This window comes from Dermacentor variabilis, chromosome 4 (assembly GCF_050947875.1).
Source record: "Dermacentor variabilis isolate Ectoservices chromosome 4, ASM5094787v1, whole genome shotgun sequence".
In the NCBI taxonomy this organism is placed as follows: Eukaryota; Metazoa; Arthropoda; class Arachnida; order Ixodida; family Ixodidae; genus Dermacentor; species Dermacentor variabilis.
In genome coordinates, this window is record NC_134571.1 from 189,400,677 (window position 1) to 189,416,283 (window position 15,607).

Consider the following 15,607-nt stretch of genomic DNA (forward strand, 5'->3'; position numbering starts at 1 on the left):
TTGTTGCCACGGTCGTGCGGTCACGTGCGCAGGTACCGAAACTATGCCAGTATTTTCTACCGTATTCCAGCGTGTGATCATGTTCTGCGATCCGCTTCTTCTGCCTCAGTATTCGTGTAGCACTGAATTAGAGCGCTAGTCATGTGTCCTTATGAAAGTGCGCGAAATCGTGCGCTGCGCGAAACGCCGCCAGCGATAGGGCGCGGCGCCGAAAAAAAAGAGAAAAGCGAGGAGAAAAAGAAAATTGAAGGCGAGGCCCATGACGTGTCACGCGAACGAACTTCGAGGTCCGGCATGGGGGAACGCAGGGAAGGAATTTCGCTCACGGAAGCTAGACGGGGCGAGTGGATTGAGTCTCACTATGCAGTGGAGCTCGCCTCCTGAAATCATGGGTCGAGAAATATTTCTCCTGAAATATTTCTATCTCGGCTATTCATGGAGCCGATTTGAAAACTTTTTATGGCAGTACACTCACTAGAAGACACGTAACAGCTTCCAGCCTATAACCAAAATTTGCTATGCGGCCTGGTGAGCAGCCCTTTAATGCTCTCGCACGCGGGGTTGCTTTCGTGGCATAAAGGACACTCCAAAAGTTTAACAGCGTGGTGTCGCGAGGTATTTGGCAGCTGAAGATATTTCCCAAAATGAAATTAGCCGCCGTTTGGCTGCCGTGTACGTTGACCATTGCATTTCATTGGCCATTGTGAAGCGTTGGAGAAAATGGTTCAAACGTTGCAAGGACGATCCAAGACCGTGCCAAAGCCACCGTGCAATCACCCCAACACCATTGCAAAGGCTGATTAGACAAGGACTGAGGATAAGCATCGATGAATTGGCCGGGCGTGTGAACATCAGTCACGGTTTGGGTCACACCGTAATTCATGAACACCTCGGTTATCGAATCTTGTGTGCGCAATGAATGCCCAAGATTTTGAATCACCACCAGAAGACGGAGAGGTTCGGCGCTGTCTTGATTCATCAAATACGGTATCACAATGAGGGTGACGACTTTTCGTCTGCAATTGGGGCCGGGGACGAATCATTGTGCCACTACTAAGAGCCTAAAACACGACGGCTAAGCTTAGAGTGGAAGCATGTGAAGTCAACCCCTAAGGAAACCAAAGGCCGTCATTTCCGCCGGAAAGGTGTTGTTGATTTTTTTTAGTTGTCAGCGGCCATTTCCTAAACCTGGAGAGACTATCAATCGTTTCTGATATTGTTAAATGTCGAATCGGCTGCGTGTCTCAATCAAGAACAAACGACGTGGAAAATTGACGAATGGGGTCTTCTTGCTGCACGACCATGCCTGTCCCCACGACGCGGATGAGGTTAACGCAAAACGGGAAAAGTTCAAGTGGGAAACGCTGCAACATCCGCCTTAGAGCCTGGACCTGTCGCCTTCTGACTTCCACATTTTGAGCATTTGAAAAAAAAAAGAACAGCTCAAGGGAACCAGATTCGTGGCGGACGACGACGTGAAAGAGTCAGTTTGAAGCAGCAACCCAAGGAGTTTTGTGAGACGGTAACCACGTGACTTTCTAGTCAGTGGGATAAATGTATAAATGCTCATGGATACTACTTTTAAATAATGTACGCCGTTAGTCATATATTCGCATTGACTCACTCTCATTTGACTCGCCCTCGCATATTTTGCAGAACTCGTGCTTTTTACATGTGCTCTCTGTTGCGACTATAAATTCGGTGCAATTGCTCGCAATACACGACCGATGACAGCAGTTCCTGCGCAATACATTCTAACAAAGGACAGCGTCATTTAGATTTTCCCCTGGTCGTTTTATATGTACAAAAATGTAAACAAGGTTCTTGAATAATACAGAAAAAGAGAGGTGCAAATGAGAGAGAGGCACGGAGGTTAACAAAGTTTAATTAAAATATTTGTCCTCAACTTATTCATTTCATGGCCTTTACGTTTTTCATATCAGCGGCATGCGCTGCTTTGCTGGTTTCAAACTGATATAATTCTAAAGTTCGTGTGATATTTTCTTTACGTATTAAATAGACAGAAAATATGGAAGCACTGATATAAGTTATTTCGAGCAGAATTTTTCGACCACATACGAGTATATTCGCTGATGAAGAAATACATATTTTACTTGTCTTGACGACGCGTAGCGTTCAAGAATTCATTTGCAGCATCTTTTGCAATGACAATGCAGTTGATAATGCACTTGATCCCCCGACAGACTGTATAAGGACGAGGCCGAGCCCCTCCCCCCCCCCCCCCCCCCGAACGAAGTTTCTGGCTACGCCACTGTTTTATACGTAATGCCCCACGACTTCAAGTGTACCAGAGAGCTGGAAGAATGCCAGAATTATAGTAAACCATAAAGAGGGAGACGTTATAGAATTGAAGAAGTGTAGGCCCATTAGCTTGCTTTCAGTATTGGATAACATATTTGCTAACATAATTTCCTATGAAATCAGGGCAACACTTCACCTCAAGCAACCAAGAGAACAGGCTCTCTACAGGAAGGGATATTCTACAATGGATCATATCCATGTTATCAATCAGGTAATCGAGAAAACTGCGGAGTGCAGTCAGATTTCATAGGCTTTCATAGATTATTAAAAGGCATTTCATTCAGTTGAGAAACCAGCAATCATAGAGACGTTGCATAGTTGAGGAGTAATACAGGAGGCATAATTGGATATATTTGGAATTATCTACAAACATTCCACAGTTAGCTGGGTGAGCTTGGTTTCCCACATGGAAAATAGAAAGTAACCTATCAAGAAGTGGTCAGGAAAGGAGACACTCTCTGCAATGCTTAGAAGCATACCAGCTACTAGAGTAGGAAGGATTAGGAGTGTTGATCAACAGCGAATACATCAGCAATGTTCGCTTTGCAGATAACACTGTCCGGTTCAGCAACACCAGAACGAAATACGACAAATGATTGAGGGCCTTAGCTGAGAAAGTGTAAGAGTAGGGTTGGATAATAATATGCAGAAGTGAAATACAATGTTCAATAGCCTGGCAAGGAAACAAGAATTCAGGATCGCCAGTCAGCCTCTAGAGTCTCTAAATGAGTGCGTTTACACAGGTTAATTACTCATATGGGACCGCTATCACGAGAAGGTAACTTACGGAAGAATAAAAACGGGTTGAAGTGCTTACGGCAGGCAATGCCAGAACCTGATTGCGAGCTTACCACCGTAATTGAAAAGAAAGGTGTACAATCACTGCATTCTATGGTGCTAATATATGGTGCAGAATATTCAAGGTTGACAAGGAAGCTCGAGAAAAAGTAAAGGAGAGTGCGAACAGTCATGGCGCAAAAATGTTACGCGTAACATTCAGAGACAGGAAGAGAGCTGTGCCGATCATAGAGCAAACGGGGATAGCTGATATTTCAGTTGTCATCAAGAAAAAAAAAATGGAGCTGGGCAGGCTATGTAATTCGTAGGGCATATAACTGGCTAACTAGTCCCAAGAAAAGTGAAGCGCAGTCGAGGACGGCAGAGCACCAGTTGGGGTGATGAAATTAGTAAATTCGTAGGCGCAAGTGGGAATCATAAAAATCAAAATTAGGCTGCCGCTGACGATGATGCCACAAAACCTGGTAGCAAGCAACCCAGATCTTCGCACCAGCTTGGCATCGTTCAGATCGCAGTCGTGTGAATGGAGCCCTCTAAATATTATATTGCGACGTCTGCAACTATACCGATTCGTTTCGCTCCAGTCGCAGCATGCGAAGCAGCCTTCACCCGTGGGGAGCTTACCACCGTCAATGAAAAGGAAGGTGTACAATCACTGCATTCTAGGGTGCTAATAATATACGGTGCAGTATCTTGGAGGTACAAAGAAGCTCGAGAGCAAGTAAAGGACCGTGGAAACAGTCATGGGACCTGCTCGGTGTTTGCGCCGCGCCGGCTAGATCCCCGGGTGTTGTATTTCCTTGTTTGGTTTAGTGTCAATTGTTTCGTGTGAGACCAAGCCTTTCGTGTCATATGCGCACTGGTGGGCGCGCACTCCTTCGGGAAGCCGCTTCACGACGAAGTTGCAAGCCTCGCAGATGTTCTTAGCACTTTGACCAGCAGTTTTGCTGCGCACAGCCGCGCCACTGTCGCTTCTTATCAAGGCCACCATTGCTTCCCCTCCCTCCAAGCAACGCCGACGTGGTTCGGCGCACCGCGCGAAAAATAGCAGTAGATTTAATCGCGCGTCGGAGACGTTGGAACGCGCCTGGCGGCGCCAGTTAAGCCGGTTGCCTCCTAACGTCGCTGAATTTGACGCACGCGCGCATTCCTTTAATACATAAATATGCCTTTAATACCTGCCACGGATTGTCATCGCGTGAACTAGCGGTGATGTATTTTCGACCCACTCCGCTCTCCCCAACCACAGTGCCACACATAGAACGAGTCTCGGTGACTACACCACCGCTCGATCTGGGGCCTGCTACTCTACACTAGAGCGCATTATTTACTGGGGGGCCACTAGCCAACGTACAGAGGTGAAGCAAGGTTACGATGCCGCCAAAAATGGCACAAAAGGTCCGCTGTTGAGAGATAGGCAAAAAATCGGGTAGCTTTCGAGAAGAAGAAGATAAAGAAGAATCCACGAAGAATCATGTCATCGACAGGTGCGTACACTAACTTTTGCCTTTTTAAATATTTGCTCGTCCGTGAATTTATGGAGAGCGCTCGGTTTTTGTCATTATACGTTCGCGAACGAGAAGATGTATCGGTGTGAGTAGAGATGAAATAGCGCAGTAGTTAGAACCCGGGTAAAGTTGTATACGAGCGGTTGTGTCGCGCTTCTGCGATGGTGCCACTCCCCTTACTGATAGTGTTAATATTCATTGTACGGAACCGTACGGTTGCACGCTTATGCATGGCCTCGTCGCCTGGCCGGTGGTGTCAGCAGAACGCGTTGTCGGCGTAGTACTGCCCTTCCTTTCTGGTGTTCGCGGGTCCGGTTAATCGGCATCGTATGTGGAGAGCTGTCATGTTCCCGGGAGGGCGGCGGGCGCCACCTTTGGCACGAAGAGTCTTAGTCTCTCTCTCTCTGTATATATATATATATATATATATATATATATATATATATATATATATATATATATATATATATATATATATATATAATGTCATCGCAAGTGTAGTGCGCGAAGACGTGGGACCTGCGCTCAGTTATTTTTTCGTCCACTTTCATTTCCATTTATTTATCATCTCTTTAATTGAATTAGAAACGGCAGATAATTGCCCCTGTGTTTTCGATAGTGTCAGTGTTTGTTGGCGTCTTCTGATAAGACTCAGAAAAATCAGGCACTTCGGTTTCCTTCCTTCTCGTTCGTGTATATATATATATATATATATATATATATATATATATATATATATATATATATATATATATAGATCACATCTATACCATGGCATTTATTCTGTGGAGATACATACAACCTCTGTTTCTTTCAGTGCGGCGGGAAATTTTGTGAGCGTACGCCTCTACATGGTCAAAAAATAAATGTTTAGTAATTGTTATTTAGTCATTAATTAGCCAATACACTGGAAAATATTTCTTTGTATTATCAATAGTACTCCTCTCATCAGCTCTATATTTAGCTTAGTTATACCGCGCGTTTCAGCCAACACTTCCAAATAAATTTTTTTGATCGCCAGTGGAAGATGGAACAATTCTAGTCCATGAGCCGGTCTACGTGCAGAGGCGAACATTACGTGCACAAAAATTTGAAATGCGTAGTCGACTAATTAACTAAATTTCACAAATTAAGTTTTTAACTAATTACCTTAGGCAGATATTGGAATTTTCGAATTCTAGCTGGGGAGTTCGCAAGTCGGCTCCACTTTCTAGGGGGAACGCGAGTGTCGCTCCTGTCCGAGCATACGTGCCTTCGCATCTCTCCAGAGGAAATACCCGAATGCCAACTCATTCGACAAGGACCAGTCCTTAGACTGACTCACTCTCTCAGCCCTAACGCCTGGGAGAGTGAGCCTACCGTCAAGCGCACCAAAGGCCCGCACTCCTGCAATAGCAATGGCCCCAAAATTCGTCACCGACGCTGTTGGATGGACCACCCGAGCATCAAACATTCCCAAGGTGCGCAGCATGTTGCAGCGCTCATTTTGCGTCCGCCAACTGGCCTTTTCCTACTACAGTGGAGCCCAAGGACGCTTCACGACGCGCTAAGCGCCTAAGCGGCCCTACCGCTGCAGAGACTCGCGCCGCTACAGTAGACATCAAAAAAGAACTTGGCTATAATAGCCAGTGACGACTCCTCGGCGACAGAAAAGCTCCAGTGCATTAACAAACCCACTCTTAATGGCAAAGCTTAACCTGTCGACATCTATGCCGAATCGCCCCACAACCCGTGTAGAGGTGTGATTCACAACGTGGAACTGAACACCCAAACCGAATAATTGATGCGAGAACTCCAACACCCAACTTATGAAGTTAATGCGTCTCGTATGATGGGTAAAACAGCCACTGCAATCATAACTTTCAAGGGCTCGCATGTGCCTCGCCAGGTCATCTTCGGCGGAGGTGTACACCGCTGCGTCCCTCACCGATCCAAGGCGCAATATTGTTCAACGTGCTTTGCTATAGGACGCCGATCAGACGTCCGTCGCGACAAAGGAAAACAAAGGTGCAGAACAAGTGGAAAGTCTGCAGGGGATCCTGTAGAGGAATGTGACTGCAAACCAGGTTGCACTAATTGTGTCAAGGACCCCAAGGCCAATAACCCAACTTGTGACGTGCGACAAGCAGCTGATAAAGCGGTCAGAGAGGCGGCCTACCTGAAGTGTTTACAACAACGAAAGGACGACAAGCAAACAATAACAGTCACCATTGGAAGTCGAAGCCCAAGCCCAAAACGCAACTCCGACAACACATGGAGAGACAGAAGTAGCTCAAAAAGTCGTTAACAGTCCAGGGGCCGCAGCCGATCCAGGGGCCGCAACCACTCCAGGGATTGCAGCCACTCCTGGGGCCGCAGCCACTCCAGGGGCCGCAGCCTCTATAGCCCCGGTTCCCGTAGCCCCAGTTCGGGGGCCGCAGTCCGGGGACCGCAGCCGGCCCTGAGGTCGCAGCCAGTCTCCGGATCACAACCATTCCCGAGGCCAACAAGAAGAGCAACTCGCAAACAAGCGAAACGGGAGTCGGGCACCCGGCACCTCCCCTTCCCTCCCCGTGACATATGTGTGCATCTAAAGTTGAAACACGAGCTCAAAAAGTAGCCAAGATTATGAGAGCTCTCTACTACAAACTAGCAGACCTCATCGAACGTCAACACTAGCTTCACAATCACACGAACCTACCGAAGACATGGACGCGTAAACAGAAGCACCCGCACCTGAAGCCACACCATTAGGCGATTCAATGCAACCCTTAGTACAAGAATTAGAACCAGCGTTATTGCAACCGGCGATCAAAAAGGCAAGATATCATACCACCGCCTTACAAAACTTTGAATCAGACTTTCAGCAATTAAAGGACGAAATGAAAGAAATGCGAACCAGTCTAGCGCCAAGATAACTGAACAGGTTGCTTCTCTCTCAAGTAGCGGCGCTAAAAACATATACTGAACAAATAATGAGCGAAATGCGCTCCCTGTTCAACGAGATACTCAGCAACCAGGTACAGGCAATGGTCTCCACACAAGTGTAGGCTGCGATGGCCGCATTACCGCGACAGGAAGAGTGCGATCGACCCAAACTACGTCGATCTAACAGCGTAACGCGACCCACTCCTTACCTTGTAGCGGGCGCTCCACAAAATCATCAGTAAACAATGGCGACTAATCTGGTGGTGTGGCAGTGGAACTGTAGAGGGATTCCTCGAAAACGGGGCCTTCTCACAAATTAAATTGCCGCTCAAGAGCCCTCGACCAGACATTCTCCTAGTCCAGGAAACTAACCAAACATCTCATGTTGCAGGCTATACAGCGCATAGCCATAATTCGACAATGACCATTCTGATTCGTAAAGATATAGCGGCATATGTCCCTAGAACGGAGCAGAGCCTCACTGTACGCATTATCACAACTAAAATAGACAAGAGCAAGGCACAGCCCCACTTATTCATCACGAATATTTATATCCCACCAAAACAGAAAGTGGACTTCTTCAAGCAGGTTGCGAATCTGCGGCCAACGAAGTATTTTGATCATCTAATAGCAGCCGACTTCAACGTATGACGCACTTCACGGGGATAAACAAAAAAACTCCTCCAAACGATGCGCATTACAACACCATATGCAACGCGCCCAGCTAGCTGTCCTTGACGAGACCGACGCGGCACGGAAATTCCGTATAAGGAGATACCACGACCGATCTGGCCTTCACTAAAGGACGACTGCCAGCGCAATAGCTTAACATGCACGATACCTTAACGAGTGACAACAACATCATAAAGATATTTCTGCACATAAAAGCATTCCCAAAGCGCCAGCGCAAGCATCTCCTCACGGAGTGGGCTGACTTCCGCAAGACACATGTTGGAGACTTCCAAAACATGAACTTTAAAGATTGGGTAGCGATGGTCACGCAACGAATCTAGACACACATGAAGGAGATAATAGAGAAGTGGGAGCAACCAAGCACAGATAAGCATCTTCTTCATCTGTGGGCGGCATGACATGCCCTCATCAAAAGATGGAGCAGAAATAGGCTCAATCGCAAACTAAGCTCATGCATGAAGACCCTCAACGAGCAGATCGTCCACTACACTGACATCCCACACGTGAGCAGTAGTACAGTACGTTAAACAAGCTCAACGACACACTGAATATGAGCTCCACGTGGAATTTTATCCGATCACTCATTGACCCTACCCATACAAAAAACGGAAACGTCCCATAAGCTCCGGAAGCTACTAGAAACATTTGAACATACCGATATTCAGCGAGCTTAGAACAACGCACATTGCGGATGCAGCACAACCACAGTATGCAGGCTACAAAAACACAGAGCCAGAAAATGAGGGTCTCATCAGCCCAATCACATTACCAGAATTACGGCGTGCCTTAGCAGAAGCGAAGCCGAATCAAGCACCTAGGACCAGTTCAAATTACCATAACACAGCTCCGTAACTTTACAGAAGCCGATCATACATTCTTACTTCGGCAAATTAACAATGTGTGGGACACAGGCAGCTTGTCAGAAGAATGGAAGACAGCCGGCATCACTTTCATTCCGAAGCCTGGCAAACCCCAAGCCGTAGCGAACCGGCATCCAATATCGCTAACATCATGCGTCGGTAAGCTGATGGAGCGTATCGTGCTTAAAGGGAAGCTGAAGAGTCTGTGGAATTCAATGAGACGCTCATATACGGATTCGGGAACCTTATAAGCCATGTAGGTAAAATTTGGGTTTTTTTTCAATTAGGAGCGACGTAATCGTCGGTTAAAATTGCGATGTAGCTCCGCCCCTCATCGAATGCCGCGCGCTGCTGCTGACGCTGACGATGCGAGCGGAGACCGGAAACCGCGGTATTGTGACGTCAACTCTAGTGCTTTGTTCCTTCGCAGCCTGCGCGACCGTGCCTGACCGTGCTTGTTTCTGCGCGCGTGCCATCGTAATCTGCTTCGATCGACCCTGCATTCCTTTGTTGGTAAATTTTTTTTTTAAATTATGGGGTTTTACGTGCCAAAACCATTTTCTGATTATGAGGCACGCCGTAGTGGGGGACTCCGGAAATTTCGACCACCTGGGGTTCTTTAACGTGAACCTAAATCTAAGTACACGGGTGTTTTCGCATTTCGCCCCCATCGAAATGCGGCCGCCGTGGCCGGGATTCGATCCCGCGACCCTTTGTTGGTGCGTCTGCGTGTATGTAGAGTGGCCTCACGTAGCCGACGGAATTGCCGCCTTTACGATTTCGGTTACGAGTAGTGTGCGGATGGCGCACAGATGAAGGTCACTACACGTACTGCATGAACCGGGAAGCTTTTCACGCGTTTAAACCGTCTTTGTAGATTGCCGACAGCTTTGGACAGCGCACAAATGCCGACGATCGCATCCCCGCTTACGTTCCACGAGGAGGCGTGCAGGAACACAACACTACAATTGTTTGACCGGAAACGAGTTGACTAGATCGGCGAAAGATCGGCGAGATCACTAGATCGCTTTGCAAAAAACATACTCACCAAAGAGCATTTCCAACACGAGGAGATCCCAAGACTTCGCTTTCGTTCGCGTCGAAAGCACTGCTCGCACCAGCATCGTTTGCTTCTTCGAGAGGCCGGCTCTTCGCAATCGGCTGGTACGTGTAGGGAGTAACGCCGAACTCCTCAGAAAAACGCAGTCTCTCTAAATTTTCCATTACAGCACCAAACTACCTGGCACCGCGCTTCATGTGTAGCGGCAGCGATCAGTCACTAGAGTTGACGTCACGAGGCGCCCGACCAATCACAGGCGGAAACGAGACGCACGAGCTGGGCGTGTCCGCTGCTGCACTTTTCGTCGAAATAAAATATATTTGCGCTTTCTTTCGCTCAATTTCGATACGGTATTCGAATTCGGAGGGCTGAAAACCGTTATGTACACATGTTCGCTCATTTTTTCTGGAAAACCTTTCAGCTTCCCTTTAACAGACTTCTTAGACAGCTTGTGATATCTGAACCCCTACCCCATAATTTGATTGGATACAGACATGACTTATTTACTCTTGTGTTCTGCTGCAGCTACACGAAGAATTCACGAAGGAAACGAACAGCACTTAGCTTAAAGCTATTCTTGCCATTGACGTCAAGAAAGCTTTTGACTATGTTAACCACGATGCTATGCTGCAAGACTTCGAATCTACTGGCTCGGGAACCAAGCTTTATAATTATATCAGGGACTTAATATGCGGTCGCATGTATACGCTATCAAGTAGGCGACATCACCTCACAACAGTAACTCCATTCGCAGAGAGGTATCCCGCAGGGTTCAGTGATATCGACCACACTCTTTAATGTTGCCATGTGCGTAGTCCATAGAGAGCTACGAGACATCCCCGACATCAAATATGCGACCTACGCATATGATATCACCATCTGGATCAACACGAGTTCGCCAGCACATATCGAAGAAACTTTCAAACAGGCTATGGACAGGGTGCATCAGGATGTTCAAACTATTAGCCTTAGATATGCGCCGGAAAAATCTTAGTTTCTACTAGTCCATCACAAAAGATAGCGACCGCTCACCACACAAATTGTAAAGGAAGGCTTGCCGATTTTCCAACCAAAATGTATCAAGATACTCGGTCTCCCAATGTAGAAAGATGGAGGTCCCACTGCGACGGTGCAGCACCTGCTCAGGCAAGGAGGTGCTGCACACTATGCGCATGGTCTCCAACCGAGCCAATGGAGTGAAGGAGGCGGACATGCTTCAACTACGAAACACACTAATTATGTCACGCCTGCGCTATCACCTGCCCTATACCAATCTCCGTCGGTAAGATATCAATCGCCTTGATGCGCTCATCCGGAAGGCGACAAAGCTGGCCATCGGCGTTTCTTTCAGTGCCGGCACTAAGCTCCTCCTCGACATCGGTTGGCATAGCACGGCGGTGCAACTGGTTAATATTCATCGTCGCGAAGAACTGCCTTTGCAGCGCACGTGTCGAGGCACGCACATCCTCCATAGCATCGGTCATCATCCAGAAACTGTGCCTATTGTGAACACGCGCCCACTAGCCCCGAAACAACGTGAATTCCTAACAATAGCTCCATAGCTCCACATGGATCCAGAACGAGGCTAGGAGAGGCGACGCCAGCGAGTTGCCTACAAGAGGTACAAGGCAAGACACCCTGACGGCATCTACTTCTACGCTGATGCAAGCATTGGCAAACGGGGCTCCGCTAAAGCAGCCGTCAATAACAACATGCAAACTGCACATACGGAGGTATTGCCAGAGACAGATCCGACATTAGCGGAGCTGACAGCCATCGCAATCGCGGTCAAACACATGTCCCATAGTAACGCAGCCTACGCAAGATTAACATTTACCGACTCCATGGCGGCTTGCGGGAAATTGTTGCACAACGACCTCCCGGCCCACATTTCGACACTTACTCTCAGGGTCCTTTAGAAATTATCTGGATACCTGGTCATCCCGGGCTGTCGGGAAATGGAAGAGCTAATCGGCTCGCATGCGAGACTTTGAAACAGGCACGCTATACATTCCGCGACAAGCCCAGACTAAAAGGTGGGCTTCTATGTTTCTGCGGCCTTATCAAGAGGCAAAGCGCAAGTTCCCCAAGCTCAGCAAAGGGCTCACCCGTGAACAGGGTGTACTGATTCGTCAGGTCTAGACTGAAAGACTGAAACACTCCCTACGCCCACGCGAATTCACCTCCTGTGTGGGCTCATGAAGATCCCCCACCCTGCCGATACTGTGGCGAACGCCCTAAGACATCCCATATCCTCTGGTCCTGTGGGCCACCCCCGCCTCCCTTGGCTGCCCCTACAAATCTTTCCCTTAAACCCCATGCAGCGTGGCTAACAGAAGCAACCTGCGCCGACGACCAACGGTACTTCGCGACGCTTATCAGTGTCGCACTGAAGAATGCCGCAAGCGAGGCTCTGGACTGAGGGCCTTCGCACCACACCACCTAACATGAAAAATTAAGTTTTTTTCTCTCTCTCCCCTTGGAATGAATTCGCACGATGACACCAGCTTTTATATAATAATTGCGGATCTTTGATGAGAAATGCATTGGCATTCCAGTTACTTTTGGGCTTCAACGCATCAAACAACGTTTTCCTAAAAAAAGTAAGTGAAACGACAAGGCATATTTACTGCAAGTTTGACGACGCATACGTCGTGCATTGCGTCATATATACCGTTCTTTTCAAGCGGATACCCCTCGCAGTCTCACCGGCTAGAATTTCTAAATTGCACCGTAAATGAGAAGGAAGGCGGTTAACCGAAAGGCCCGAATTTTATTAGTCATACCACAAGAAGCCAACAAACACTGATACCAACAGCAACATAGGGGAAATTGCTTGTGCTTAATAAATAAAATAAAGGAACGATAATTTAACGGAAATGAAAGTGGATGAAAAAAACAACTTGCCGCAGGTAGGGAACGATCCCACAACATTCGCATTTCGCGTGCGATGCTCTACCAGTTGAGCTACTGCAGCGCCGTTTCCCCATCCACTTTCTTGGGTATTTTATGTTTGCTACTAGAACCCTGGGAGTGTTAGCCAGCGCCACCAATCACGGTCGCAGGCATGTTGTTTTTTCATACACTTTCATTTCCGTTAATTTATGGTTTCTTTATTTCATTTATTAGGCGAAACTAATTTCCCCTATGTTGTTCTTGGTATCAGTGTTTGTTGGCTTCTTGTTATATGACTAAATTTCACCATGTGCTATAAGAAGATTAGTCAAATCTTTATTAGTAAATTTTTGGGAATTAGTCGATTATGCATTTTGATTGTTTGTGCAAGTAATCTTCGCCTTTTTGAGTATAACAGCTCATTGACTAGAATTTCACTATATGCCAGAGGCAATTAACACACTGTTAAAAGTGTTCGCTAAGTATGCAGCCTTACTACAGAGAGATGATGATGACATAGAGTTCATGAATACAGCCATAGCTATGCTGACATCAGAGGCAGCAATTGAAGTGGGAGGCAAGGCACCAAGGCGACCAGTAGGCAAGCTCGCCGAAGTAACAAAGGATCTAATAAAGAAAGGACAAAGAATAGAAGTGCCCAACTCAAGAGATAACATAGAATTCGCGGAACTGTGAAAACTGATCAACAAGGCGAAAATATTCGAAACTATAACGTGAGAAAGACTGAAGAAGCCGCAAAAACATAGACGCAGTCTGAAATGGGTCAGAAAGAAACTTCGCATACGACAAACCAAGATGTATGCGCTCAAACATAAGCAGGGTAATATCATCAGCAATCTCGAAGGTACTATAAAAGCAGCGGAAGAATTCTATGCTGAGCTGTACAATGCCCAGAGGAGTCAGGATACCTCCATTATAAACAGTAAAGAACAGGATACAGAAACTCCTCCTATAGCTAGCGATGAGCTCAGAAGGGCCTTGCACGACATGAAACGAGGAAGAGTGGCAGGAGGAGATGCAATAACAGTCGATTTAATCAAAGATGGAGGAGACATAATGCTTGGAATACAGGCGGTTCTTTATACGAAGTGCCTATTGACTGCAAGGGTCCCGGAAAACTGGAAGAATGCGAACATTGCACTAATCCACAAAAAGGGAGACGTTAAAGAATTGAAAAGCTATAGGCCCATTAGTTTACTCCCGGTATTATATAAAGTATTTACCAAAATAATCTCCAATAGAATGAGGGCAACACTGGACTTTAGCCAACCAAGGGAACAGGCCGGCTTCAGGAAGGGATACTCTTCAATGGATCGCATCCATGTCATTAATCAGGTTATCGAGAAATCCGCAAATTACAATAAGTTTCTCTATATGACTTTCATAGATTACGAAAATGCATTTGATTCAGTAGAGATGCCAGCAATCATAGAGGCCTTACGTAATCAAGGAGTACAGAACGGTTACGTAAATACACTGGAAAATATCTACAGAGGTTCTACAGCCATCTTAATTCTGCACAAGAAAAGCTGGAATATACCTATAAAGAAAGGGGTAAGAGAGGGAGACACAATCTCTCCAATGCTATTTAACTGCATGCTTAGAAGAAGTATTCAAGCTGTTAAACTGGGAAGGCTTAGGAGTAAGGATCGACGGCGAATATCTGAACGACCTTCGGTTTGCCGATGAGATTGTTCTATTCAACAACAATGCAGACGAGTTACAACAAATGATTGAGGACCTTAACAGAGAGAGTGCAAGAGGGGTTGAAGATCAATACGCGAAGACAAATATAATGAATAGCTGGGCAAAGGAACAAGGTTTCAGGATCGCCAGTCAGCCTCTAGAGTCTGTGAAGCAGTACGTTTACCTAGCTGAATTAATCACAGGGAACCCTGATCATGAGAAGGAAATTCATAGAAGAATAAAAATAGTTCGATCGCATACGGTAGACATTGTCAGTTCCTGACTGGAAGCTTACCATTATCATTGAAAAGGAAGGTTGACCAGTGCTGACGTATGAGGCAGAGACTTAGAGACTCACATGGAAGCTCGAGAACAAGTTAAGGACCTCGCAAAGGGCGATGGAACGAAGATTGCTAGGCATAACGTTAAGAGACAGAAAGAGGGCGGTTTGGATCAGAGAGCAAACTGATATAGACAATATTCTAATTGACATCAAGCGAAAAAAATGGAGCTGGGCAGGTCCAGTTATATAGCTATATAAAATGCCCTATAGGATGTAACCAGCTATACCAGCTCATAGGATGTAACCTGCAAGACATTCATACACACCTTTATTTGCTGTCTGTGTTTTCGTATGTGAATTGAATGTAATATGATAAGCTTTTCAGCAAGTGAAAATAATTCTGTATATCTGTTATATACAGTATATTCACACTACTTTGTAACATGATTGTATATTGTATACAGTAAACACACTACTTTGTAGCATTGATTGTATATTTCACCTTACCCATTTTCACTTATGCATTGTCATTGATTCTACATTGCACACACTGAAGTGTACAAATTTTATTATC